Genomic DNA, 26937 nt, shown 5'->3' on the forward strand with positions numbered 1-26937 from the left:
AAACTAATACGCCGCTGATACTTGGTAATAAAAATTACATTATATGACAGGAAGCAATACGCCGCTGGTTATATTAATGTAATCTTATGGAAAGCAATACACCGCTGGAACTTCGACCATTGTACTAATCGATCGGAAGCTATACATAGCTAGGAATACGAATACTATACCAAGAGATCGAATACAATACGCCGCTAGGACATTTCGACGATTATACGAATCGATCGAAAGCAATAATACACCGCTACGAATTCCAACATTCTAATATACGATCGAAAGCTATACGACGTGTGTGAAATATTTAGGTATTTGGATGAGTGAGAGAATGCAATTTAAAGTACATTTAAAAAGTTTAAAAGACAAAATAACTGGAGTGGTTGGACAAATGAGTAGAGTGATGTGGCGAAAATGGGGAATGAGAAAGAAGGGTATGCGTGTGATTTATAGAGGTTTGTTTGAAGCGTGTGTGATGTTATGGTTCTAGTGTATGGTGTGATAGTATGAAATTTCAGTACGCTAGAGATATTATGAATAGATGTCAGCGAATGGTTTTGTATGCTTGTCTGAATGTGTGCAGAACCGTTTCGACGGATGCAATGCAGGTCCTAATGGGTACCCCCCCCCCCCCCCCGACCTGTAATGTAGAAGAAGTGGCATGATTTGGCGATGGAAGCATGGTGTGAGTGTTGGTGAAAATGAGATTGAGAACGATGAGGAAATAGCTAGGGTGGAGGAACAAGAAAGAGAGAGATTTATAAATGAGAGAATGATAGAGGTATGACAGCGTAGGTGGCATGAGAGTGAAAAAGGGCGAGTGACGTATGAATATATTATTATTTTTTTTTTTTTATTAACGTGGGGGAAATCTGCTGGTCAGACACCCCCGTCGCACCCGGGGGGGGGGCGGGACGGGGGTAGTGCGGGGTTTGTCCCGCTAAAACCCCCACGGCGGCCTAGGGCGCTGGCGATTACTGGGGGAGCCACGGGAACTCTTAACGAACACAACCGCGGCTCCCCCTCGCCTGGCCGGCCACCAGGATGGAATGGCGGTGGCCGGCCGCGTCCCGGGGGGAGATTTATCCTCCCCCATGAATAATCTTGGTTCTGCGGTGCGGGGGACCGGTCCCCGCACCGCCTCGTCACGACGGCCGCTTTTCAATGAGGGTGCCCAGGGCCCCCGCCCTGGGCACGGCGGCCGTCAATGAATATATTACGAATGTTCGACTTGCACGGAAAACGATTAAGTTTGAACCTAGTTTATATGTATGTTTTCTGATGACTGGGTATGGAAGCATGAATGACTTTTTATGGAAGCGTGGGTTATGTGAAACTGGGATGTGTCGATGTGGCAGAGCACATGAGGATTGGAAGCATGTGTTAGTTGAGTGTGAATGGTATAATGATATTCGCAATTTGAATGATTGTGGTGTGATAGTATTGATGATGGGAGTGTGGATGTGAAGGGCGTGATGGAGAATCAGGCGACGTATGAATGTTTTAGTATGTTAGAGAAGAATATATTTACGAGAAGAAGAGAGAGAGTGAGTGAAAGAGCAAATGTCGTGTAAAGCCTGGTGTCCAGAGGCGCAGGGGGTACCCTTGCAGGTTGAAAGGTTGGCTGGATACGGCTTGCCGGGTCCAGTCGGCCAATTCCTGTAAGGGCCTTTGGAGCGTAGCGACTCCACACACTCGAAGCGCTGGTTCAACAGTACCGGAAGTGTAGGCTTTCAAACTGGTAGTAGCTAGCGCTACGAAAGATCCAACCAGTGATCTTGACTGGTGCCGCCAACTTTGGAAATTTCCCTAGGGTTGGCAACAGCAGAACTTCCTGGATCGAATACTACTCCGAGTCCCCGCTCAACTAACCACGAACTTGGAAAGACTCTTCGCGCGCCAAGTTCAGAAGCGAAAGGACAAAATAAACAGACATTGGACATTAAGTCTCTAGTGATTTAACGTGCGGCACCTGCCCAAAGGCTTATTCACACGGCCCCCATGGGCGCGGGATTGGGTTATCGCTCAATCAGCGGGTCCTCGCGGGACTACCGGTATACTCCCAGGATGTAGGTCCTGTGAGCAGACAACCGGTGGTGCCGAGCGACTTTCCACGCTCTACCGTCTCTGAAGGACGGTGCCAGAGCTGTACCATGCGCAGCTCACCCGCCGAAGCCCCCGGAAAGGAGCCTCTGACCAGTATTCAGCCTTACCACTGCCCCCGCGATGGTCCTACCCATGACCGGGCCGAGGCAAGCCTCGGGGGCGCCCGGTCCCCGCGGTACCAGTCATGATCACTGGTTGGATCTTTCGTAGCAAAGCTACTACCAATTTGGGAGGCCTACACTCCCGGCATTGGTCGGCCAGCGCTTCGGGTTCGTGGTGTTGCTACTCACCAAAGGTCCTTACAGGAATCAGCCGACTAGCAGGACCCGACAAGTCGTATCCTACAGACCTTTCAACCTGTAGGGAACCCCCCTGCGCCTCGGATACGCCAGGCTTCACCCGTCCACCATTTCGGCAACCTTCATCCTTCTTCTCGCGAACATATCCTTAACCATCACACTAAAACATTCATATGTTGCCCTATCACCCAACACACTCGCCACATCCACACTTCCATCCTCACACACTTTCACACCACTTTCATTCAACCTACGGAGGTCATCGTACCATTTACACTTAACCAAAACGTGCTTCTAATCCTTATTTCCTTCATTACATCCACACATCCTAGTTTCACTCAATCCACGTTCCCATAAAAAGTCATTCATACTTCCATGCCCAGTCATCATGAAACATACATACAAGCTCGGTTCAAACTTAACATTCTTCCATGCAAAATGCACATTCTTTATGTATTCATACGTTACCCGTCCTTTCTCACTTGCATGCCATCTTCGCTGCCACACCTCTCTCATTCTTTCATTCATAAATTTTTCTTTCTCATTCTCATCCATTCCAGCCATTTCATTATCACTCAATAACTCATTCTCTCCTACATTCACACCATGCTTCACTTTCCATATCATGCCTCTCCTTCTACACTCCAGGTCCCAGGGAAGTGTACCCATGAGGACCTGCATGGCTTCGGTCGAGACAGTCCTGCACACATTCAAACAGGCATACAAAACTATTCTTTGACATTTATTCATAATTTCTCTTGTATACTTGTGTCTCATCGCATCACGCCATACACTTGCACCATACATCACACACGCTTCAAACAGACCTTTGTATATCACTCTCATGCCTTTCTTCCTCATTCCCCACTCACGTTTCATCACTCTACTCATTTTCCCAACCACTTTCATTATCTTTTCCTTCAATTGATTCAAATGTATTTTAAATTGCATTCTCTCGCTCATCCATATTCCCAAATATTTTACACATTCAACTCGCTTCATAGCTTTCTCATTCATACGCACATTCGGACTTCTTGTATATGCCAAATTCCCTTTCATCATCATCATTACACTCTTACTTTCAGACACATTCACTCCCACATGTTTTCCCCATTCACAAACAGTTCTCATCCATTCTGTTCCCTTCCTTTCCAGTTCCACCCGATTACGTCCTTCAACCATCAATACTAAGTCATCCGCATACGCAACGCACTTACATCCTTCCATATTCAGTTTCATCAGCAAATCATCCATCATAAGGTTCCATATAAACGGTCCACCTATGGAGCCCTGTAGACATCCACGCTCTACATGCTTCCATACTGTTTCATTCACTCCAATCATACAAACCATTCGATCCTTAAAATAATCCTTGCATAACACAATCTCATCACATTCAATCTGTCTTAACTTTCCAATCACGCGACTCCATTCTAAATTATCAAACGCTCCTTTAAAATCAATAAACATTCCCAGTACATACTTACAGTTACTCTGATGCACACATTCTTTCACTTTCAGCCACGCAGTTTCAGTCGATCTTCCTTTCATAAATCCCTGTTGCGCTTCATTCATTCTTCCACTCATCTTTTGCTCTAACCTTATAACCATCATTTTCTCTAGTATTTTCCCTAGTACTGATAATAAGCATATCGGCCTATAAGAACCAGGATCACTCTTGACTTTATCGGGAGACTTTAGTAACACAATCAGACGCGCTTTCTTCCATTCATTCGGAAATGAATCCGTTCTCAGGCACAAATCATACATACTTTTGATCCATTCCGGAATCGCTCGCCACACTTTCCTCATCATTTCCGCATTTATACCATCGAGTCCAGGTGCCTTTCCCAGTCTCATTTCTCCAATTGCTCTCTCTATTTCATTCCATTCAAATTTTTTCTCATTCTCTTCATTCACATCGTCATTCACTACACTAGTGTTATCACTCATTACTTCATTCCTACCATTCATTTCCGATGCCGGGAAGAGATGGTCCATTATCGCACTTGCACTTTCACTCCATGTTGCAGTCATTGTTCCATTTACATTCACAGTATTCAAACATTCATTTCGATCTTTCCCACGACATACTCGGTAAACGGGGCCCCACGGGTCCTCGTTACTCCATTTACTCACAAATTGCTTCCAACTTTCTTCCTTCACTCTGCAGATCTCCTTCTTGTACTCATTCACGCCTCTCTTACATTCCAACACTTTTTCATTCACATTCTCTCCTCGTCGTCGAGCAATCTGCATTTTCTTTCGCATATTCCTTACATCCTTCTTCATTCTCTCTAACTTTTCCGTCCACCACATAATCTTTCTCTTCCTTTCTTTCTGATGTGTCTTCAACCACTTATCATTCGCACTATAAATCCACTGCAACATTTCGGCCACCAACTCATCCGCACTTTTTTCATTCGTCGTATTTAGTTCACTCATAATCGCACTTTCTCTTAGATCATTCATATACCCTTGCCAATCAACGTTCTTACAAATCCACCTCCTCCCAGCATCGAAACATTCCATTCGCTCTTCATCACTTGTCATTTTACACTCACAACATTATGGTCACTTATTCCCCATTCACACTCCACTTTCCATTCAAACTGACACCCGGCACACGAATCACTCACAACAGTCACGTCTATATCACTCTGTCCATTTGGGCCTGAGAACGTGTACCACTCACTCGGCTCATTTATCACTTGCATTCCATTCGCTATCACCCATTCTTCTAATTCTCCTCCACGCATTTCATTTTCTCTCGAGCGGCCGGCTCCCTTACTGTACCATAGGGGAGACACAGCATTCGCATCCATACCAGACACAATCTTTCTTCCTCGCAAACACTCACACACTGCGTCCATGTATCTAAGATACCCCTCTATATCTTCACCATATCTACAATACACGGACACCACATACAGCTCACCAAAGTCTCCCTTCAGCCATACATACACTCCATATTCATTTGTACATTCATTCACACAAACAGCTTCTATACATGCGTCATTTACAACTATAGCTGATCCAACCCGTTCACTCTTGTTCATAAACACTTTCATACTACCTGGCAATCCTTTCACACACCCATCTACAAACACATATGGCTCTTGTAGCATCGCCACACTTATCCTTTTTTCATTCATACTCACACCCAGATCACACATCACCGTATACGCCCGCTGACAATTACACTGTATCATACTTAAACTACCTCTACTCGTAACTAATTCTCATTCTCTCTCGTTCAGCCACACGCAGATATTCCGGACACTGTTCAGACATAACCGGGTGGTCGCACTCATTCCCTTTCAAACGAAAATTACGACATACATACTTATCTCTTACGCAATTCATTCGCACATGCCCTTTTTCACAACATTTCTGACATAAATTCTCCTTTTCTTTACATTCTTTGGCAATATGCCCAAACCCACAACATTTGAAACACCTCATTACACTCACATATTCTTTAAACTTACATGCTCTCCATTTCACATACACGCGTCCTTCTTCAAATAATTTATTCATCATTTTCACATTCTTTCCACTATCACGCTTCCTACACTCACATCCTTTCTACTCCTCCTACTTACTACTCGTACTTTCTCCTTAAACTCATCCATACTCACACAGTCCTTTAAATTTTTCTCATACAACTCATTCATAAAATCTTCTCCTGCCATTTCGTTTGGGACGTCGAATATCATAATCTTCGGCCCAATTTTTCTCGGCATCTCGACTTTTAACCCCACTTTGGAGAACTTCTCACAGTCTCGCACTTTCTTCAGATCATCGATACTGACTGTCTCGATAGCTAATCCACCGCTTCTAATCTTTCGTACAGCTTTCACCCTCACATTCAGTTCCTTACTTACTTCATCCATCACCTTCTCTCTCACTTGCTCACTGGTCATTTTTACCTTGTCATCTTTTGGTTTCACAATTACCGCATACTTCTTCTCTTTTGTTTCATTCACTCTACTTTTTTCCTTCTGCCTTATCACGTTCACTCCAGCAACATTTGCATACGTCTTACTTGATGTAACAGGCACACTTGCGTTTTTCACACATTCTTCTAATCTTCGTTTTAGTCTCTCATTCTCGCATATCAGCCTCATCATGCATTCTTCATACTCACTCACACAGTTCAATACGAGTTCACTCACGCCTTTCGACACGCGATTTGATTAATTAAATATGCATTTCCTCAATTTCTCACCCACTGTTCTCATACACATCATCTCATTCGCTTCCGCATCCCGGACATTCGTTGTTTCACACACACTCATAGTTGACCTCATACTTCAAACATCCTCATCGCTCGACTCATTCTCTACTATCTTTCGCCTCTTGCTCACACTCCTACTGGCACCTCCTCTTCCCATTTCAGAATTTCTTCCTCTTTCGACGCTTCCCGAACTCCTTACTTCCTCCCTATTACTACCCTCTCCTACTTCTTCACTCTTTCCTTCCCCCAAAATAGATTGTAAATTAATTTTTGAATTCTTTTTTCTCATTTTTATTCCCACGAGTATGGGGGATAGTCGGTCCACCTGGGCAGAGCCCCCTATGCCCAGGCAAGGCTATTTACAACTAAACTTCGCCCGACGTTCAGAGGTTGGTCGCTAGTGGCTGGTGCACCCACCAGCCACACCCCGATACCATCGATCGGGGTGTACCCCATCGCCGCGCACCATAGCTTAGGGTTAGGGATTTTTTAGAGAGGTTATCATCCTCGCGGTCCGGCCGGTTAAACAGACATTGGACAGTTAGTTAGTGTCGTCGTTGTGAGTCTAAAGATGGGCTATGCCTGGGTCCTATGTGGACTATACTAGCCGCTCTCTCGACGCGTGCCGATGGTCTGGCTCTACCCTCGTTCGTTATCGTGACAGGGGAAGACAACGTGCTACTCCCGCTGCCACCTCGGGTCCAACCCAATCCAGGCACTCTTGACGGAGTAGTGTTAAAGTCAATTTATCTCCGCAAGAGGGGCTTCAGCCTGGCCCGAGGGGACGAACCTCGAGGGGTCCGCCCAGCATGCCGTTCGAATGGCGGAGTGGACAAGTCCACGTCTGCCCGTCACTCAAGTCGGACACGGGACGACTCCAAAGCTAGCGCCGCCTGATAGGAAGCGCAAGCTGGGTCCCGCGACTTGTGTGCACTAGCCCACCCTCTGTCCTTGCAATTAGAGCAGACCGGAGGTTCACTCTTCTTGCTACAGAGCGTGAAGGTATGCCCCTTTTGGGAGCAGTGACCGCACACATCCTCCTTGAATTTACAACGCTTCGAGGTATGCCCGAAGCGTTGGCAACGGTAGCACCGAAGCACCTGGACGAAATCCCGTACACGACAGGAGTTCCATCCAAGGTAAACTCGGCTACCCCTCTGCTTCAGCCGCTGAAGATTCTGCGGACTGACAGCAACGACCCAGTTGGCTGTCTCCGGGGTCTTGCCAGCCATGCGGCTGACCCGAATTCCCGAAGGCACATCCTTCTGATTCGCATCGCAGAGATTTTGCCTCCAAATACTGGAGGCAATTTCCTCCTTACCCATCCGACGCGGGACGTCGTAAACTAAAACCTCGGGGTCCCGCTTGGTAGGTAAGGAGACGGACAGACCCGCGCTCCGGAGCTTCTTATTGCCAACGAAGGCTTGCAGGTCCTCGTTTCGGTCGGTCTCGACGACGATGCCACCGGAGTGGATGCGTCGGACCGACTTTATTCGGATCGCCTCCTTCGCTGGTTTAATGAGGGACAGAACAGTAACCTTCGTAACTTCGCTGCTCTGTCCTTTTTCCTTCGGCGGGAAGATTTTCACCACATGCTGCGATTGTGGCCGTCTTCCCGCTTCCAGAGAAGCTCTTTTGCAGTCGACTTTGTTCACTTGGGCGTAAGTCGGCTGCGCGGCATTGCAGGCCGTCTTCGGGAGAGTTCCCTTGGACGGCCCAGGTCGCATCGCACTCATTACGGCAGGACGCGCTTTTAGGTCCGCCCTGACCGCGGCGAGTTGCCCTTCGACGAAGCTATTCCGTTGAATAAGCTCCTGAACCAACTCGTTGAGTGCCTCAACCTCGGCGAGTATCTTTGACCCGGACTCCTTATTGACTTTCGACTCAGGTCGAAAGCAAAAGGTCCGTATTTCGGACACTCGCCTAAAGGCTTCGTCTCTTACGAGATCGAGAGGCCGTACCTTTTGCCCGGAGAACGTCCCCTTCGGTCTCCTGGCCCGGTTTACTGCGGCCTTGCCGGTGGGTGCGCCCGGCTTGGCTCGCTTCGACTTTTTGGTGACGGTTTGCCAACCGTCACCAGTAGGGTCCTCGACACGCTCGGGTGCCGACTGCACCTTCACGAGTGACGTGTCTCCGACTCGTTCGATTACTACCACGTTACCGGTGTCCGGCGTACCTTCTACCGTGGGCTCGGTTTTCACCGAGACCGCTCGCGTGGGAGTCACACATCTTTGCAAGATCACACGAGGATTGGCGATATTAATCACCTTCCCGGATCTTGTCTTTCTCACAGACGCGGGGGGACTGACAGCTGCATTTGCAGTTCCCGCGTCTGCGGCGACGGCTTCACTCCGAGTAGGAGCTGGACCCGTCGTCTTTGGACGCTTAGTTTTTGTTTGTTTATCATTTTTATTCAGACCCATAATGTGTCTTGGTCTTTCATCCAGTGCGCTCCCCGGCCACCACCGACCCGCACAATTTGGAACCCGCCAAAGGCTGAGTTAGGGCTACGCACCGAATATAGTCTGCTGGCTGGGTCGGTTTCCTTACCCAGCCCGCGTCCTCGCCCAGCAGAACCCACTTGCCCGAAGCGTGTGGTCGTTCCAAGCCGATTGACTGGACCAGGGCTGCTTTTCTCGTCCAGCCGCCCATCTAGCCGAAGCAAAGGCCAAAGGTACGTGTTGGGGACGTCTCACCCGCAGGAGAGGGCCCCCTCAGATCCCAGGATCCTCTTTTCCGACGACAAGGGTTGCCACGCACGGCAAACACGTGGGAGACAGCAGTCGGAGAGGCTGCCTCTTCCTCTCCACCACACTTCGTTCAGTTCGCTGCGTATTAAGAACACGAGCTATCCAGCGGTACCTTTTTCGTGGAGGCTCAAGTGTGGCTAGGGCACGTTTGCCCCTTGCGGCCTGGGTTGCCCAGGGGATTGATTGCATCCCATGTATTCCTGAGCCCAGCGGAGTGTTGTCTAGTGGCGTGTTCCGCCGACGAAAAACGGTCTGAAAAACCGTTTAACGTGAACTGGGGAACTGATGCCACGAATGACAACAGTTCCCCAGTCGGAAGTCATACAGCACATACAGTGCTGTACAAAGAACACGCCACAGCCCGTATGCTAAATCAGGGCCTCGCCATTATGCGAAGTACTACATGTACGACGCACTGACGGTCTCTAATGCCTTCATCGCCGATACACCCATCGACTCGGCCGATCAACCCTCCTACGCGAGGGCTAGTTCGGGGGTTATCTCCCGCCCTGGGTGGCCACAGACCGCCACCGCCACAGACATTGGACAATTGTTTAAACAATTTTTTTGTGCAATCAACGGCAAGAGCGTTGAACTAGCCCCAACATGGAGGTTGCCTCTTCCGGAGACAACCGCCAAATGAAGAAGAGGGTACTCTCGGACTCTGACTCCGAGCCACCTCCGACCAAACCTTCCGGCCGCCGAAGAAGACCAGTCGGAAGAAAACAAAGAAGAAGAAGAAGGAGAAACAACCGACCCAGGGAGCAAGCACCAGAGCGAACATCGGACAAAACATCGGATGAAGACGCCAGTGTGGTCGCGTCCAGGGCAAGCGCGGCCAAGGCGTATCGACAGATGCTGCACACCATCACGCTTCCGCAGAACGACATCCCGGCCCCCGTGGTACTCGCCCTGTGCACGCAGGCCACCAGGCTAAACGACTGCCTGGTCAAAACGCTCGCCTACTGCAGCAAGCTGGAGGGGTGCCTCGACGAAGCCGAGACGCATACCAAGGTGCACGCGCGCTCCTGCCAGGCCTTCCAGGAGCAAGCCACCGCTGTCGCCGTCGCCGTCACTGCGAGGAAGCCTCGCCAAAAACAGGACACGCCGAACGTCGTAATTATAACTCCGTCGGATCAAACGAAATTTGACGACAGTGCTAAGACCAAGGAGACTGTCTTCCAACTGGTGTCTCCAAGGTCCCATTGCCTTCGGATCAAGGGAGTCCGAAAAATTCAGGGCTCGGGCGTCGCCTTGATCACGGCCAACAAATCCGACGTCGCCACACTCATGGCCGACGACAAGCTCCGGGCTGCCGGTCTTGTTGTGGCACCCGCGCTGAAGAAGAACCCCAGGATTATAATCTTTGACGTCCCCCGAGCTCAGGACGACAAAGAAATCGTTGGAGCTGTAGTCGACCAAAACCTCGGGAAGGAAGAGGCCGCCGCGGTCAAGAAGGAGATGAACCTGGTGTTCAAAAGCGGAGACAAAGTCAGGGATAGGTGTAATCTGGTTTTTGAGGTTTCCAGACGTGCCCGCGATCTCTTAGTGCCAAAGGAGAGGCTCTACGTCGGCTGGAGCTGCTGTCGAATCTTAGCGTGACGAGATGCTATAAATGCAAGGGCTTTGGACACCCGGCCAAATTCTGTAAGGCCGAAAAAGAAGTCTGTGGCCACTGCGCCGAGGCGGGGCACAATTTTAAGGTGTGCCCAAAAAGGAAAAACCAGCTACCTGTGCCAACTGCTCAAAGGCAGGAAAGAGCTCTACGCACTGCGTTACGAGCAAAGACTGCCCCGTGTACATCTCGGCCATAAACGTGCCGCTCTCACGCACGGATTATAGTTATTAACCCCTTGGCTACTGAGAGCGCCTTTAGACGCCCAGCGCAGTTTGGCTTTATGACACGGCAGGCACCTAGAGGCGCTTGACGCAGTAAGGCTTTCTGACACGGAGGGCGCCTAGAGGCGCTTGACGCAGTAAGGCTTTCTGACACGGAGGGCGCCTAGAGGCGCCGCGAAAATTATATCGATATTTATTCTCATAAATCTTAGTTAAGAGAGAGTTAATGTTCATTGCATCTTCTACTACCTGCTACCTCAATATTTAAATATTAACGAAACATAAAAAAAAGAAAATTAGACGGAGTGGAGACACGCGCTTTGTTATTTATATCCTCAGGAGCAGACAATAAGCGAATTGTAAAGATATCACTTCGTATTCTGGTGACTATGTTTTTCTCAGTGAATCATTCCATACCGCCTCATCTTACAATTTCAATTTAAATTTTACAATTATTTTTTTGTTTTATCCCTAGTATGAAAAATTCGAATACGAAAATGAACAAAAAAAACGTACAAACATGGTGCACCATATAATTCCGATTCAGAAGCAAGTGGTATTGAAATGCCTGTTCCTTTTTACAAGCGGGAACTTAAGAAAGGTCGCCTTTTATCTTCATCAGAATCGGAAGATGATAGTATAAAAGTGGCACCAAAGCAAACAAAACGTAAAACGAAATTTTCCTGGACGCGAAGACATTTTGAACCAACAATTTACGAATTTGATAACCAGAATAGTGGAATCAAAACAAATATAACTAGAAAATCATCCATCCTCGAAATGTTTCAAACGTTTTTTTCGGGAGAGTTAATAGAATCCATTGTAGAGGAGACCAACAAATCTTTCGAAAATAATACAAGAGGCGACATACACAGTACTAAGGCAACTACTGTACCAGAAATGTATAATTTTTTAGCCATTAACATGTTAATGGGGCGAATTCATAAAATATCTTTATCAGAATACTGGTGTAAAGATAAGTTAATAAGAACAGAGTCATTTCGAAAAATAATGTCTAGAGATAGATATACACTATTGCTAAAAAACTTGCGTTTTTATGATAACAATATTATGAATCACGATCCAATTATGAAAATACGTTATATTGTTGAACAGTTAAGAACATCATTTAAAAGTGCATTTTATCCATTTGAGAAATTATGTATAGACGAAAGCCTGATAAAGTTTAAAGGAAGATGTTATTTTAAACAATTTGTACCGTCGAAACGAAGTAGGTTCGGCATAAAATCCTACGTATTGTGTGATATTCAGACAGGCTACATTCAAGATTTACTCGTATATTCCGGGGCAAATATGATAATTTCTGAAGATATACCATCCAAATCAATAGGAAAGTACGGGCAGATCGTGATGACACTTCTTAAACCATATCTTGGCAGAGGTCACACACTCGTCGTGGATAATTGGTATAGCAGTCCCAGTTTATTTCTCGAACTACATAAAAACCTAACCAACGCGTACGGAACGGTAACAAAAAATAGGCTGGATATACCAGACTTCAGAAAAAAGATTAAAAAAGGTGAATGAGTATTTCGGTCAACGGAAAATATGTTAGCTTTGAAATGGATGGACAAGAGGGAAGTCTGGATGATTACGACCTATCATTCTGCAAAAATGATCGAGACAGATAAAATACATTACTTTACAAAAGACAAAATAATTAAACCACATTGTGTGTGTGTGTGTGTGTGCATATATATATAGTAGATTATAATAACACAATGGGGGCAGTTGACAAAGTTGACCAGATTTTATATAGTGTAAATTCAACCCCCCCCAGGAAAAGTTTAAAATGGTACAAAAAGTTTTTCTTTCATTTATTAGATTTAGCTATATATAATACATTTATATTATATAAGTATATAACTGGAAAAAACCTATCATTTCCAAAATTTCATTTACATTTAATAAAACAAATTTTACGCAAGTACCAAAACATTTTCCATCTCTTTACATAAAAAACGGATTAATAAGAAAAAACACCAGACGCAAATGTGTCGTACGTAAAAAACATAACAAAAGACGTGAGACACATTACCAGTGTGAGAAATGTCATGTAGGACTCTGTATTCATCCGTGTTTCGAAATGTATCACACTTTACTTGATTATTAAATATTTCGTTATTTTTTATTTAGACAATGTTTATTAGATATTTATGCTAAGTCAGATTCAAGAAAATAAATAATATTGTTTTAATATAGTAAAATTCAGATTTTTGATTATTGAAATATGTTTTAACAAAAATGCATCCCTACCCAAAAATTCGCCGTTCTCGGCGCAGATCGTAACACAATCCCTGCCGTATGGTACGATCGGTGCGTAACAAAGTGTGCCGTAGTCAAAGGGTTAAGCCTCACACCAAAAGTATCCCTGGCATTACGATCATGCAGCACAATATGAGGCGCTCACGCTTGGTGTCGCTGGAGGTCGACAGGCTGATGACGGACAAGCGCATCGACGTTCTTCTGGCACAGGGGCCCTATAGTGTCAGAGGGAAACTCGTTGGCATTAACTCTTCCGCCACGATCATCATGGAGCGGGGAGCGGTGCCGAGGCCATGGCAGCTATCATCGTGCGGAATCCGAGCATTGCGACGCTTAAAATCACGCATCTCAGTGACGAGCACTGTGTTAGCGCGGAGATCACCGGCCCCTTCGGCCGCCTGTACGTGGCCTCAGTTTATTTCCAATGCTCCGACAGTATCGCCCCATACCTGGACAGAGTCGACAGGCTGGTCGCCCTTCTCCTGGGACAGAAACTGGTCCTGGGGGCCGACGTGAACGCCAAGTCCGCTCTGTGGCACTCCCACGAGCACCCACCGCACCGGACAGACGAGAGCGGCGAACTTATCAAGGACAGGATAGCGCAGTGGGGCCTCACGGTCCTAAACGAGCCCGGCGCCCTGCCGACCTACAGGTCCCACAGAGGCGCTTCAAACATCGACGTGACGCTTGCCTCGGACGCAGTCCTCCCGTTCGTTCACGACTGGAGTGTCAGGGAGCGATGGACGGCCAGCGACCATAGTGTCATCCTGCTGCACCTGGGCCCCGACAGGGCACCCCTGAGCCGGGGGCGGAACGAGAGGTTCAACGTTGCCGCGGCCGACTGGGGGCGTTACCGGAACGCTCTGACCGAGCTGAGGAGGAACCGTGATCTCTCGGTCCATCCGAATACCGACCTCGGGATCACGCGGGCCGTCTGTGCGGTTCAGGACCTTGTGACGGCGTGCAGGACCATCATGAAAATTAAAACGCCTCGCGCAAGAACTGCCCCATGGTGGACTCCCGAGCTCAACAGAGCAAAAAGGAGCACATACGCGGCCAGGAAGCGCTACCACCGGGAAGCCATCCCGGATCTGAAGTCCGCGAAGAGAGCGACCTACCTGCGGCTTAGGCGCTCGTACTAGGACTCGGTCCGCGAGGCAAAAAAGGCCAGCTGGCATTCCTTCGTCACGGACACCGGGAACCGCGACCTCTGGGGCACAGTCTACAAACTGTGTACAAGAAGGTTCACCCCGGACATGGCCCTCACGACTAAAGGCACAGCGGACACCGCCCCAACATGGGGAGCCTGCGCGAGGATCCTTCTTGACGCCCTCGTGCCGGACGACACCCCGGACATCACCCGGGAGCAGGAAGAGGGGTGAGGCGCTGAACCCCAACAACTGTGCCGGACACGCACCCCCCCCCCCCCTCACGGAGGAGGAGCTCCGAGTGGCGATCTCGGGTACAAAGAACGGCAAGGCCCCCGGTATCGATCGTATCGAGGTGGAAGTCCTCAAGGCCTCGTACAGGACCATTCTCGGCGAGATTCTGGACATCTATAATGCATGTCTACGGCACGGAGTCTTCCCTGGCCCATGGAAAATCGGCTCCATCCGCGCCTTCTTGAAGGGGCCCGGCAGGGTCGCTGGCAACCCGGCTTCGTACCGACCGATCTGTCTCCTGCCGGTGCTGAGGAAGTGCTTCGAGAGGCTCCTCAGGAGGCTCGAACCTGTCCTGCTGGACCCCCGGCACGCGAGCGCCGACCAGTACGGGTTTAGGACGGGAAGGTCAACAACGGATGCTATCCTGGAAATGAGGAGATTGGTGGTCGCCTCACGCCGAAAATACGTTTTAGCCCTCCTTTTTGACATCAGGGGGGCCTTTGACAACGTCTGGTGGCCCAGCATCCTACACCACCTTAGGATCAGGTCCTGCCCCGGGAACCTCTACGCGGTGATCGCGGACTATCTCCGGGACCGCTCGGCGGTCCTCATGGACAGACACGAGCGAGTCAGCAAGACGGCCATCAACGGGTGCCCCCAGGGCTCAATCCAGAGGCCTAGCCTCTGGAACCTGGTCTTCGATGACCTTCTTCGGGAGCTGCGGAACGCCGGGACCAGATTTGTCGCATACGCTGACGACCTGCTGGTCATAGTTGACGGGAATAGTCGCGCCTACCTCGAACGGGCGGGCCGGGCGGCTGCGGCTGCCATCGAGGAATGGTGCGCAAAGGAGAAGCTCGCCCTGTCACCCGACAAGACTGAGATGATCCTGCTCAGTGGAACCCTGGACATCAAGAGGCCACCGACCATCAGGATCGGGGAAAGACAGGCGCGCATGTTCAGGTCCGTCCGGTACCTGGGCGTGCACTTCGACGAGCGCCTCAAGATTGGCACGCACGCCAGGGCCATCAAGATCAAGACCCTGGAAAAATTTGGCGCACTACTTGCTGTGGCCAGACGGGACTGGGGCCTCAAGTTCAGGTTCACGCTCACCCTCTATCAGGGCGTCTTCGTCCCCATCGCGACATATGCGGCCGCAGCGTGGCGGGACCTCCTCACCAGAAGGGACATGCTGGAGCTGACCAGGGCCCAGCGACTCATCTTGCTCAGGATGGCGTCGGCATAGAGGACGGTGTCGGCGGACGCGCTTCCGGTCCTGCTGGGCGCCCCCACCCTCCATCGACCTGAAGCTCAAGGAGGCTGACTGCAGATATAGGCTGCGGGATGGCTTAGACACTGCCTCAGTAGTGCCCACGGCGGCAGCGGACGCGGACGCGGGAGGAGATGCGCTGGCGGCGATCAGAGCGGCCCTTCTGGATGAGTGGCAGGCCAAATGGACTGGCAGCACCAAGGGAAGGCACACCTTCAGTGTCTTCTCGAGTGTAGAGGCAAGGCTGGGGTCAAGATGGGTAAAACCCAACCACTATACCTCCCAGTTCCTCACAGGACACGGGGATTTCGCGGCCAAACTGCACCACCTTAGCATTGCTCAGACTCCGGCCTGCAGATGCGGCTTCAGCTTGGAGGACCCGCTGCACACCTTGCTGGACTGCCCACAATTCGCTAAGGAGAAGAGAGGCCTGCGGGAGCGTTGCGCGGCCCTCGGGATAAAGTGGCCGCCGACCCTAGACGCCCTCGTCGCCGAGGACCTATATGGGGAGTTTGCGGCCGCAGCACGCAGTATCCTACGCGCAAAGGAGCGCTTCTGGGAGATGCCGACCGGGGGAAGACCGCCGACGACAACCAGGGACGAACAACTACGACCCGCCACAGTAACAACCAGGTCCGCCGTCAACAGACCCGGGCCGCCTCCTGACCCGGATCCCTGAGACGCAGCATCCGGAACCCATCACCATCACCATACACCATAGCACACGCACACCTACACAAGCACACACAAACACACACACACACACACAAAATTCACACCAGCCCTGACCGCGGTAGCAGGCAGCACTTCGGTGTTGATGCGGTAGAGCTTTGTCGGCGACAGTCTCGACTGAAGCCAACCTGCACGGGATCGGGCGAAAGCCGGAGACTCTACCTCCACGTGGTCCTGCTGGACAGCGCTGGCCGGCGCCAAGCGACGGCCGGGGCTGACTAAACGAGTCGCTTCCTACTAGGTAGATCAAACTTGTCGAATGAGGCGTACAGCCGAGGGAAGTGTTTTTCCAAGTCAATCCTGGCAGAACATCAAGCTAGCGGTTCCCCTGGCATTGGCTCGCTGGAGAGTGGTGGCCAAGCACCATCTGGCCGGTCCAAGCCGATATGGGCGCAAGCCTCAGGCGCGGCGTAGTCGACTCCCGACTCACGGACCACAGCAAACTGTCCCTATCTACGGACTTCGCCGCTAGGTGGCGAGTTGTGAAGACGCGCGTCCACGTCGCTCCGTCACAGAGGTTGATTTTAAGTGGTAAAAGTGCCGACAGATACAAGTGCAGTGATCAGAAGTGTAGAACAGGCAGAGACAAACATTTCAAGACATTAATCGTGAAAATCGATAAAGAAGTGTGAAACAAATCGTAGTGCAAAGTTTCGACAAACACGTGTCCCGACTCGCCGAAGTCCGGGACACGAGAGATCGGATTCCTGCGGGCATAACGATCGGAAATCAAAGCAGTGAACTATAAAACAAAGTGCCTGTGATACCGATTAATCTGATATATCGATAGTGCAAATAGCGAAAAAACAGTGGAAATAATCATCGTAAACAGATCGAAGAACACACGTGCTCCCACCTCGAGCTTCGAGACGCCACCGTCAGCGGGGTGCGGCGCTCCAGTCGAGAGTCGCGCGTTCTGATTGGCTACCGCGGAGGCAAGCGAAGCAACAGAGTTTCCCGTCTACCTAAACGGAATCAGTGCCGCCAACCCAAAAATTTTAGGCAAAGTTGGTTGCAATAGTTATTCCCAACAGGAAATCTACTTTGAGTCCCCGCTCGAGGGACCACGGACTATATAAACTTCACTGGGCGCCTAATTCAAACCAAGTTCCTGTAAACACGGAAAAACATTACAAGCAGCTGATAAACAACGGAGCAACAATAATTAATAAATAAATAAATAATAAATAAATAAATAATAATTGATTAATTAATTAATTTAATTTTATTAATTTTTTTTCAAGTGAGAAAGGAAAGTGAGTAGCGGCAGACTGGGCAGCCACGGAGGTGGAAGGCGATTGGATCGTCGCCCAATCCAGGGCTGCTAAAAAACTTGGCGAGGCGATCGAGCGAAGGAACATAAACAGAAGGAAAGCTGACTCGGAAGTGGAGTTAGAAGACAAGAGGCTACACAATGACTCAGAATCCACCGAGCCCTCCCCCTTACTCCTCCTGCTTACGTTTAGTAGGGAATTGGCCGACAGCCTACCTATCGAGGACGCCAGACACTTCAAAAACCTGATTAAGGAGGCATACACCTACTCCGAGACGATTATCGAGGAGAACAAGGCTCTGAAACTAAAGATTAGAAGTACCAGTTTGATTGAGGCTAAGATCGAAAGCCTCAGTAATGTAGTCCAAAATGTCGTCCACACAGTGAACAAGTTAAACAGAACCGAGACCCAACCCAAGGCTAACAACGGTAAAACTGGAGCCACGTATGCATCCATTGCACGCTCCACGCCCGCTACCACAACCAACGTTAAAAAAACCACCCCAACAAGGTACGTGGCCACGATCTACCCGGCAACAAACTCTGAGACATGCAGCAGTGAGAATACCAAGCAGATTATTATCAAGAACATTGCACCCATCAAGGACAACATCAAAATAAGAAACGTGCGCAAGATAAAAGACAACGGGGTACTGATTGAAACTGAGACCAAGGAGGACGTCGAGAAAATTCTCCAAAACAAGAAAATCACGGAAGCCGGTCTCAAAGCTGACCTGCCACCAAAAAAGAAGCCACGAACCATCATATATTTGGTACAGAACGACGTCATGGAAACGGAACTGTTAGCTGCGTTACTCAAGCAGAATTTGGAACACCTCACCAAGGAGGAATTCTCCCAGAAAGTCAAGGTTCTGTTTAAAACGGGGGACAAGACAAAGGACGCTACTAACTGGGTGATAGAGACAGCCCCTGAGGTAAAAGAATGCAGCGGGGAGGGTATTCATTGGCTGGCACTCGTGCGCCCTGCGAGACTACAATGCTGTCAGCAGGTACTACAAGTGCAAATCATTCGGCCACATCGCCAAGTATTGCAAAGCCTCCACGGAGTCATGTGGCCACTGCGCTGAGGACGGCCACACAGCGGCCACATAACCACTCCTCGAGAACGAAGGAATGCCCAGCCTACTGCCACGCAATGGAGGTGCAGAAATCCCAGATCGATTATGGTAAGTAAGACCACACTGTTTACTATCACAGGAATCACTGGAGGCAACACCCTGCAACACAGTAGGGATCGTATCCCCGACACTACACTTGCACAGATTAATGTAAATAATTGCAAAACGGCCATGGATGAGCTAAGACTGATAGTTTCGAGGAAGAAGCTAGATGTCCTAGCGATCCAGGAGCCGCACATACACCATAACACAAAACTCCCGAACACCATGGGCATCAGCATGCAACTAATAATAGACAATAAACCGTTTTCTAACAATGCTTCCAGGAATAAAATCAAAAGCGCCCTAGCCGTCTGCAACCCGGCGATCACGGCACTGAAGCTGGAGCACATGTGTAACACGCACTTCACCTGTGCGGAGCTTACTGCAGGGGTTCAAAGCTTCTATGTCGTGAGCGCTTACTTCCAGTGCTCGGACCTCATCACCAGGTACATTAAGCACTTGGTAGAATACTGTTCAGTCTCCGGGGCAAGAGTGTCATTGTCCTCGCGGACGTGAATGCCAAGTCGACACTGTGGCACAATGCAGATACGGACAGCAGAGGAGAAGCGGTGGAGGAGTTAATCTCCCACCACAACCTCCTCGTCGCTAACAGGCCTTCCAGCCTATGTACCTTCGACAACATGAGAGGCAAATCCAACGTCGATGTGTCTCTGATCGCTGGCCCACTGGCGAACAGGGTGCATCGATGGAGGATACAGGACAACCAAACCGCGAGCGATCATAATTTAATCACCGTGGAGATAGAAAACTCTTCAGCTGGGGATCACAGTTCCGTATCGAGCAGATTCAATCTGAAATGAGCCAACTGGGAGAGATTCGAGAGAGTACTCGCTGCTAAATCCCGGTATACACAGGAAACGACTGCATGCCGCAGCGATCGGGGACATGATAGCTCGGGCCTGTGAGGCGGCAATCCCCAGGAAAACCTGCTTCGCTAAGTCGGTTCCCTGGTGGACTGCGGAGCTGGACATTCTAAAAAAGAAAGTTCGAAGGCTCAGGAGGCAGTGCCAGCACACCAGAAATCGTACACAACTAGAGCAATTAACAACACAATAAAAACAAACTAGAAACAAATACCACGCATGCATTAGAAAGGCGGAACTCCTAGCTGGCATTCGTTTGTAACAGCTGAGGGGAAGAAAGACCCCTGGGGAGTAGTTTACAGACTACAAACGAGCAAAGGTTGCAAAGGCCTGCAACAACCATACAGACAATGACACTCACACAATTACATGGCAAGACACCACTGCACTGCTTCTGCGTAACCTCGTACCGGATGATGAGACGAGCACTGAGACGCAGTGGCACAGGCGACTTCGGTCCAATGTAAAAGAATCGCCCAACACCACTGACACCACTCAATTCACCACTCCAGAGATCGAGGCGGCCATCCGGAAACTTAAAAGGGGGAAGGCCCCAGGCATCGACGCAATGGAACCCGAAGTAGTACAAAGGTCCTGGCCCATACTACACGCGGAGATCACACAACCGTACAACACGTGTCTCTCATCGGCAACATTTCCGGTAAGGTAGAAGCGGGGTGAAATTAAAGTTCTTCTAAAGAACGAAGAAAAGGACCCCGCGAACCCCAAATCCTACAGGCCTGTCTACCTCCTCCCGGTACTCAGCAAGGTCCTGGAGAGGCTGATAGCAGCAAAGTTAAAGGATATATTTGAGAACCATTCGCATACCTCTGATCAGCAATTCGGCTTCCGTCCAGCCAGATCCACGGAGGAAGCAATTGTTAAAGTCAGACGGATCACATCGCAAAGCCGAGAGAGATACGTGATTGGTGTACTATTTGACATAGCTGGCGCATTCGACAATATCTGGTGGCCCTCCATCCTTGACAGCCTGAAGTAACGTAACTGTCCGGCGAATCTGTACAGGCTCATCCGTAACTATCTCTAGGAGAGGTCTGTGCAGATTAAGACTAATAGCAACATTGCAGAGAAAGCGGTAACAAAAGGATGCCCCCAAGGCTCAGTCCTGGGCCCGAGGTTCTGGAACCTGGTATTTTACGGTCTACTAAATACTATGGCACACAGCAATATAATAAGCATCGTCTATGCCGACGACCTCCTGGTATTGGTGACTCCAGGAGGGAACTCGAGGTCAGAGGCAATGCTGCCACTAAAATCAAAGCCGACTGGTGCAAGAATCACAAGCTACACCTTTCTGACTCCAAAACGGAAATGATCCTCCTCAAAGGATTCTTAGATACCAGGTGCCCTTCCACGATTAAAATTTGGAATAGCACAATAGCAATGAGGAAAACCGTCAGATACCTAGGTATGAACTCCGGCCCCAGATTTAACATCACCCCGCACATCAAGGAGGTCTCTCGGAAAAGCAAGGCCGTATTCCAGGGATTCGTGAGAGTTTGCAAAGCAAAGTGGGGTCTCAACTACGGCACCACCCTTAAACTATATAAGGGTGTCTTTGTGCCGGTTGTGATGAACGCAGTGGCCGGGTGGGCGGACAAAACCAATGTTCACCACCTTAGAAGACTACAAAGTGCACAGAGGAACGCCCTACTAAGAGTAACAAGGGCATATAGGACAATCTCGAACGAGGCTCTGATGGTACTGGCCCCTGCTAAACCGATAGACCTCATTCTTCAGGATAGAATGGCTGTATTCTGTCTCAGGAAAGGGGAAGAGGTGACGATCGGGGATACGATCCTCTCAACAGGCCCACGAACACAACACGACGACAGTGACAACACAACAGAACAAATACTACGCAACATAAAGAATCACACCCTGAATATCCGGCAAGAAAGATGGGATTCCACCCTAAAGGGCCGAATCACCTATGAATTCTCCCCAGATATCAGGACAAGACTTGGGGTGAGACTAGAGCCGGACTTCTCCCCTATGCGGTCGCCACCTTGTCGTGGTATAGGGGCTTAAGTAACTGTGATGAAGACTGGAGCGATGCCGGCGGGAACTTCGGTTCCTGACAGGGCCTCCCAAGCCGGTAAGGTCCAGTCTGAGCGGTGAAAACTAAGAGCGACCAATGAAGATTATGGACTATGTCGTTAAACAACAGCGTAGAGTTTACTGCTCAGGGGGCGTCGGAACCGCCAGAGCCCGTTGTGGACGGGTGTAGGCGAGCAGGCCCCGCACAACGGTCATCCGACTACTGTTTTTCGAGTAGGGTGGAACCCCTGGCTCTCCCGATGAACACGGCTACAGAGAGGAAACACGGTGCGGACACTGGGAGTGCCCGCACCAAACACAAGACAACGGAGAAGGACGCCCGAGTAAGTCTGACAAGGATCGACTCGGCGGCGACCAACCTGGCGAAGAATGCGGAAGGGCGCAAGCCAGCGGGGAAACTCGACCGGGTGGATACTGAAGGCACCACCGGGAACCGTGCGGCTGAGGACCCTTGGGCCAGGACGATGGAAATAGGGAGATTCACGGGGTGAAGCGCACCAGGAATCAAATCACGGACTCCGACAAGGAAGACAGCGACGGGACTGCGCGGACTGAGGGAGGAAGGGGCACCAGAGGGAAATTCTGGAAGAGAAATACCAGCGACTCTGGGTCCGATGGCTGCTGTCCTGGATGGCACGGGGGCCAGGGTTGCCCAGCCGATGAAGCGGGCTTACCTGCGGATCACCGGCCTGGACGACTCCGCAAGGATAGAGGAGGTAAGGCGCGCGCTCGCGGCTCTCAGCGGGTACCCCGTTGAAGAGATTAGGACTGGGGAAACCCACCGGACCGCTGCAGGCGCAATGGGCGCGTGCTGGGCACAGGGTCCGGTGGCGGCTATCCGAAAAATCGCCGGGGCGGGATGCGTGCTGGTGGGATGGTCGAGCGCGAGAGTGGCTGTCCTAGAGGACAGGCCGCTGCGGTGCTTCCGCTGCCTGCAGCCGGGGCATGTGCGGGCTGCGTGCACCAGTGCGATGGACCGTAGCGCGCGTTGCTACCGCTGCGGGGCGGAGGGGCACAGGGCATCGGCGTATGTCGCGATTCCCAGGTGTCCGCTGTGTGCTGACCTTGGTCGGCCGCACGGACACCGCCTGGGGGCGGCGGCATGCGCGCAGCACACTATGCGGGGGAGAGTGGGGAAGCCACTCCCCTGGTAGCCTGGCCTGACGGTGCGAAGCACTGCAGCGGCAGCTGCAGCACACGCCGAGAAAGGGAAAAGCAGGAATAACATAGAGACGGGGGTGGCGATGGAGATCGCCCCTGAAGGTGCGAAGGAGTAGACCCCAATATGCGGGTTTTACAGGGGAATCTAAACCACTCGCGCAGGGCTCAGGACTTATATATTCAGGCCCTGCGCGAGTTGGGACCGGGGGTGGGGGTAATGGCAGAGCCATACTGTATTCCTGATAATCCTCTTTGGATTGGGGACGAGGCGGGGTCCGTGGTGATCACCGCATCGTGCGCTGAGCCTGGATCCCCGTCCGTTTCTCTTCTGGAGAGGGGAAGGGGATACGTAGCGCCCTCAGGGGGGTCCGGGGATTCCTGGACGGGCTGCACGCGTGTCTCGCGAGATACGCATCCCGTCCGGTCCTTGTATTGGGGGATTTCAATGCGCACGCTACGGCGTGGGGCTCTCGGGGGACGAACGCTCGAGGGGAGGCTGTGCTGGCCTGGGCGGCGAGTCTGGATGTCCGGTTACTAAACCGGGGATCCCGGCCGACGTGCGTGCCATGGCAGGGGGTCTTCATTGTGGATTTGACCTGGGCGACGCCTGCTGCCGTGCGTCGAGTCTTGGGATGGAGGGTGGCTGAGGAGATAGAGCTTGCCTCGGACCACGTTTCAATTATTATGGACGTGGGAGCTGCCCCCAGCGACGCGCGGGGTCCCGTGACTCGACGGGCCGGCCGGCGACGGCCGCGATGGGGGATCGGGCAGGTCGACGTCGACGTGCTCAAGGCCGCGGCATTGGTGGCATCGTGGGGGGGGGGGACAACCGGACTTTCAGGGGATGGGCAGGTTGCCCCTGAGCGGGGGGCTGAACTGCTGCGAGAGGTGTTGTGGGCGATTTCTGACGCCGCAATGCCCCGTAGCAGCGACGTTGCCCGTAGGACGCCCGCATATTGGTGGTCTGCAAAGATTGCCGGGTTGCGTGCAGCATGCCATGCGGCCCCCGGCGCCGGTTTACGCGAGCGCGCCGGTACCGCGATGCGCTGTCGGGGCTCCAAAAGGAGATCGCCAGGGCCAAGGACCGGGCGTGGCGGGAGCTCGTCGCGTCTTTGGATGCGGATCCCTGGGGGCGGCCGTACAAGCTTGTTATGAACAAGCTGCGGGCGCGGGCTCCCCCGTCGACCGCGACGCTGAATTCCCAGCTTCTTGAGAGGGTGATAGGGGGCCTTTTTCCATCTGAGGGAGGCCCCGAAGGGGGAGACACAGACCCTGCTGCGGAACGGCGGGAGGACGAGGCCTCTATGTGTAATGTATGTCTAATTTGTGTAACATGGAGGTGGCATCCTCCGGGATTCCGAAACAGTCACCTCCGACGCCCCCCTCGTGCTCCGGCAAGCCAAGGAGGCAGTCAAGAAGAAGCCGAAGAAGAAGAGAAAGGAAAAACAGCCGACCCAGGAGCCTACTGCCGAGCTAACGAGGGACAACTGCTCCGAAGAAGATGCGACGGTTGCCGCGTTCAGGGCAAACGCGGTCAAGGTGTACAGACAATTTCTGCACACCATCACACTGCCGCAGAACGATATCCCGGTCACTGTGGTGCACGCCTTGTGCACGCAAGCCGCGAAATTTAACGACCTGCTAACAAAGACTTTAATTTACAGCAGAAAGCTCGAGAGATGCCTCGAAGTCGTCCAGGCGGAGTCCAAGGAGTGCAAACGCTCCTGTCAGGCCCTCCAGGACAAAGCCATTGCCGTCGCCGCCGCCGTCACCAAAAACACCAAAAAACCGACCGCGTACGCGGAACGCGTCGGAGTCAGGTCCGCGACTGCAGCGAGGTCCACGCAAAAACAGGACCCCCCCTCTAACGTGGTGATCATCACACCCGCTGACACCACCAAATATGAGGGCAGCGCGAAGATCAAGGAGGCAGTCTTCGAACTGGCCTCCCCCAGGGCGGACGGCCTGCAGATAAGGGGCGCCCGCAGAGTGCAGGGAGCAGGAATCACGCTCGTGACGTCGAAGAACACCGACGTGGCAACGCTCATGGCCAACCCTAAACTTAAGGCTGCCGGTTTCGTTGTAGGTGCTCTGGCCAAGAGGAACCCGCGGATCATAGTCTTCGATGTACCGCAGGCCCAGGAGGACAATAAGGAGACAGCGGAGGCGATCCTGCAGCAAAACCTCAGCAAAAAGGAAGCGGCCGGACTCGCCAAGGAGATCAACGTGGTATAAAAAAGCGGCGACACGACCAGGGACCGGTGCAACCAGGTCATCGAAGTTTCCAAGCGCGCCCGGGATCTTCTAGTGCCGAAGGAGAAGCTGTACGTGGGCTGGAGCTGCTGCAGGGTCCGGGACCACATCAGCATCACCAGATGCTATAAGTGTCAGGGGTACGGCCACCCTGCCAAGTTCTGCAAGGCCGAGAAGGAGATCTGCGGCCACTGTGCGGAGGCAGGGCACAGTTTCAAGACCTGCCCAAATAAGGAGAAACCGGCCATCTGCGTCAACTGCTCGAGGAGCAAGAAAACCTCGACGCACTGCGTTACCAGTAAGGACTGCCCCGCGTATGTAACCGCGATAAACCAGTCCCTCTCCCGCACGGACTATGGTTTCTAGACCCTCACCCAAAGGAATCTCCGGCATACGGATCCTGCAGGTGAACATGAGACGTTCAGCTGCAGTCACGGGAGAGGTGCGCGAGCTCATTGCCCAAAAGCGGCTAGACGTCCTGCTATTGCAGGAGGCATACGTCAGCCAGCAGGGTACGTGGCACAAAATTAGTGGATTAGAGTCCGGAGTTAGGGTGACGGCAGTCGAACCACCACCCCCGTGGGCGGCTGTTGCCGTCTGGAACCCACACTTCGATATCGTCTTCGTCTCGCAGTTCAGCACCTCCCACTGTGTTTGCGCGGAAGTGCTAGCACCCGGCTTCTCCTTTCACGCGGTGTCGTGCTATTTTCAGCACCGCGACGAAATAAAGAAGCACCTCAGCCACCTCGAGAAGGTGTTCTGCGCACTGAGGGGGAAGAGACTTTTAGTTTCGACAGACGCAAACGCGCAATCCTCGCTCTGGAGCCCGCAGGGCACAGATTCTCTCAATTCGAGAATCTGATTGCGGCGTTTCGTATGGACGTTGTGCACAACGCAGCCCAACCACCAACCTACTGGACGCCAACGGGTTCGTCCTACATCGACGTAACCCTGGCGTCACCTTCCATGTCTCCGTTCATAAGGAGCTGGAACGTAAGAAGCGCGTGGACGACCAGCGACCACAACGCCGTTAACATAAGACTGCGGGCACCCAGAGCCGCGGCGGGAAATCGCGGTGTCACGAACTCTCGGTTCGACACCCGTCGGGCCGACTGGGAGCGATTCTCCGAGACCCTGTCTGATCTCTCACGATCGAGGCTCGAAGTCCTGAGCCTGGAGTCAGCGGAGGAAGCGATAGGAATGGC

Source organism: Megalopta genalis, chromosome 11 (genome assembly GCF_051020955.1).
Source record: "Megalopta genalis isolate 19385.01 chromosome 11, iyMegGena1_principal, whole genome shotgun sequence".
NCBI classification, from domain to species: domain Eukaryota; kingdom Metazoa; phylum Arthropoda; class Insecta; order Hymenoptera; family Halictidae; genus Megalopta; species Megalopta genalis.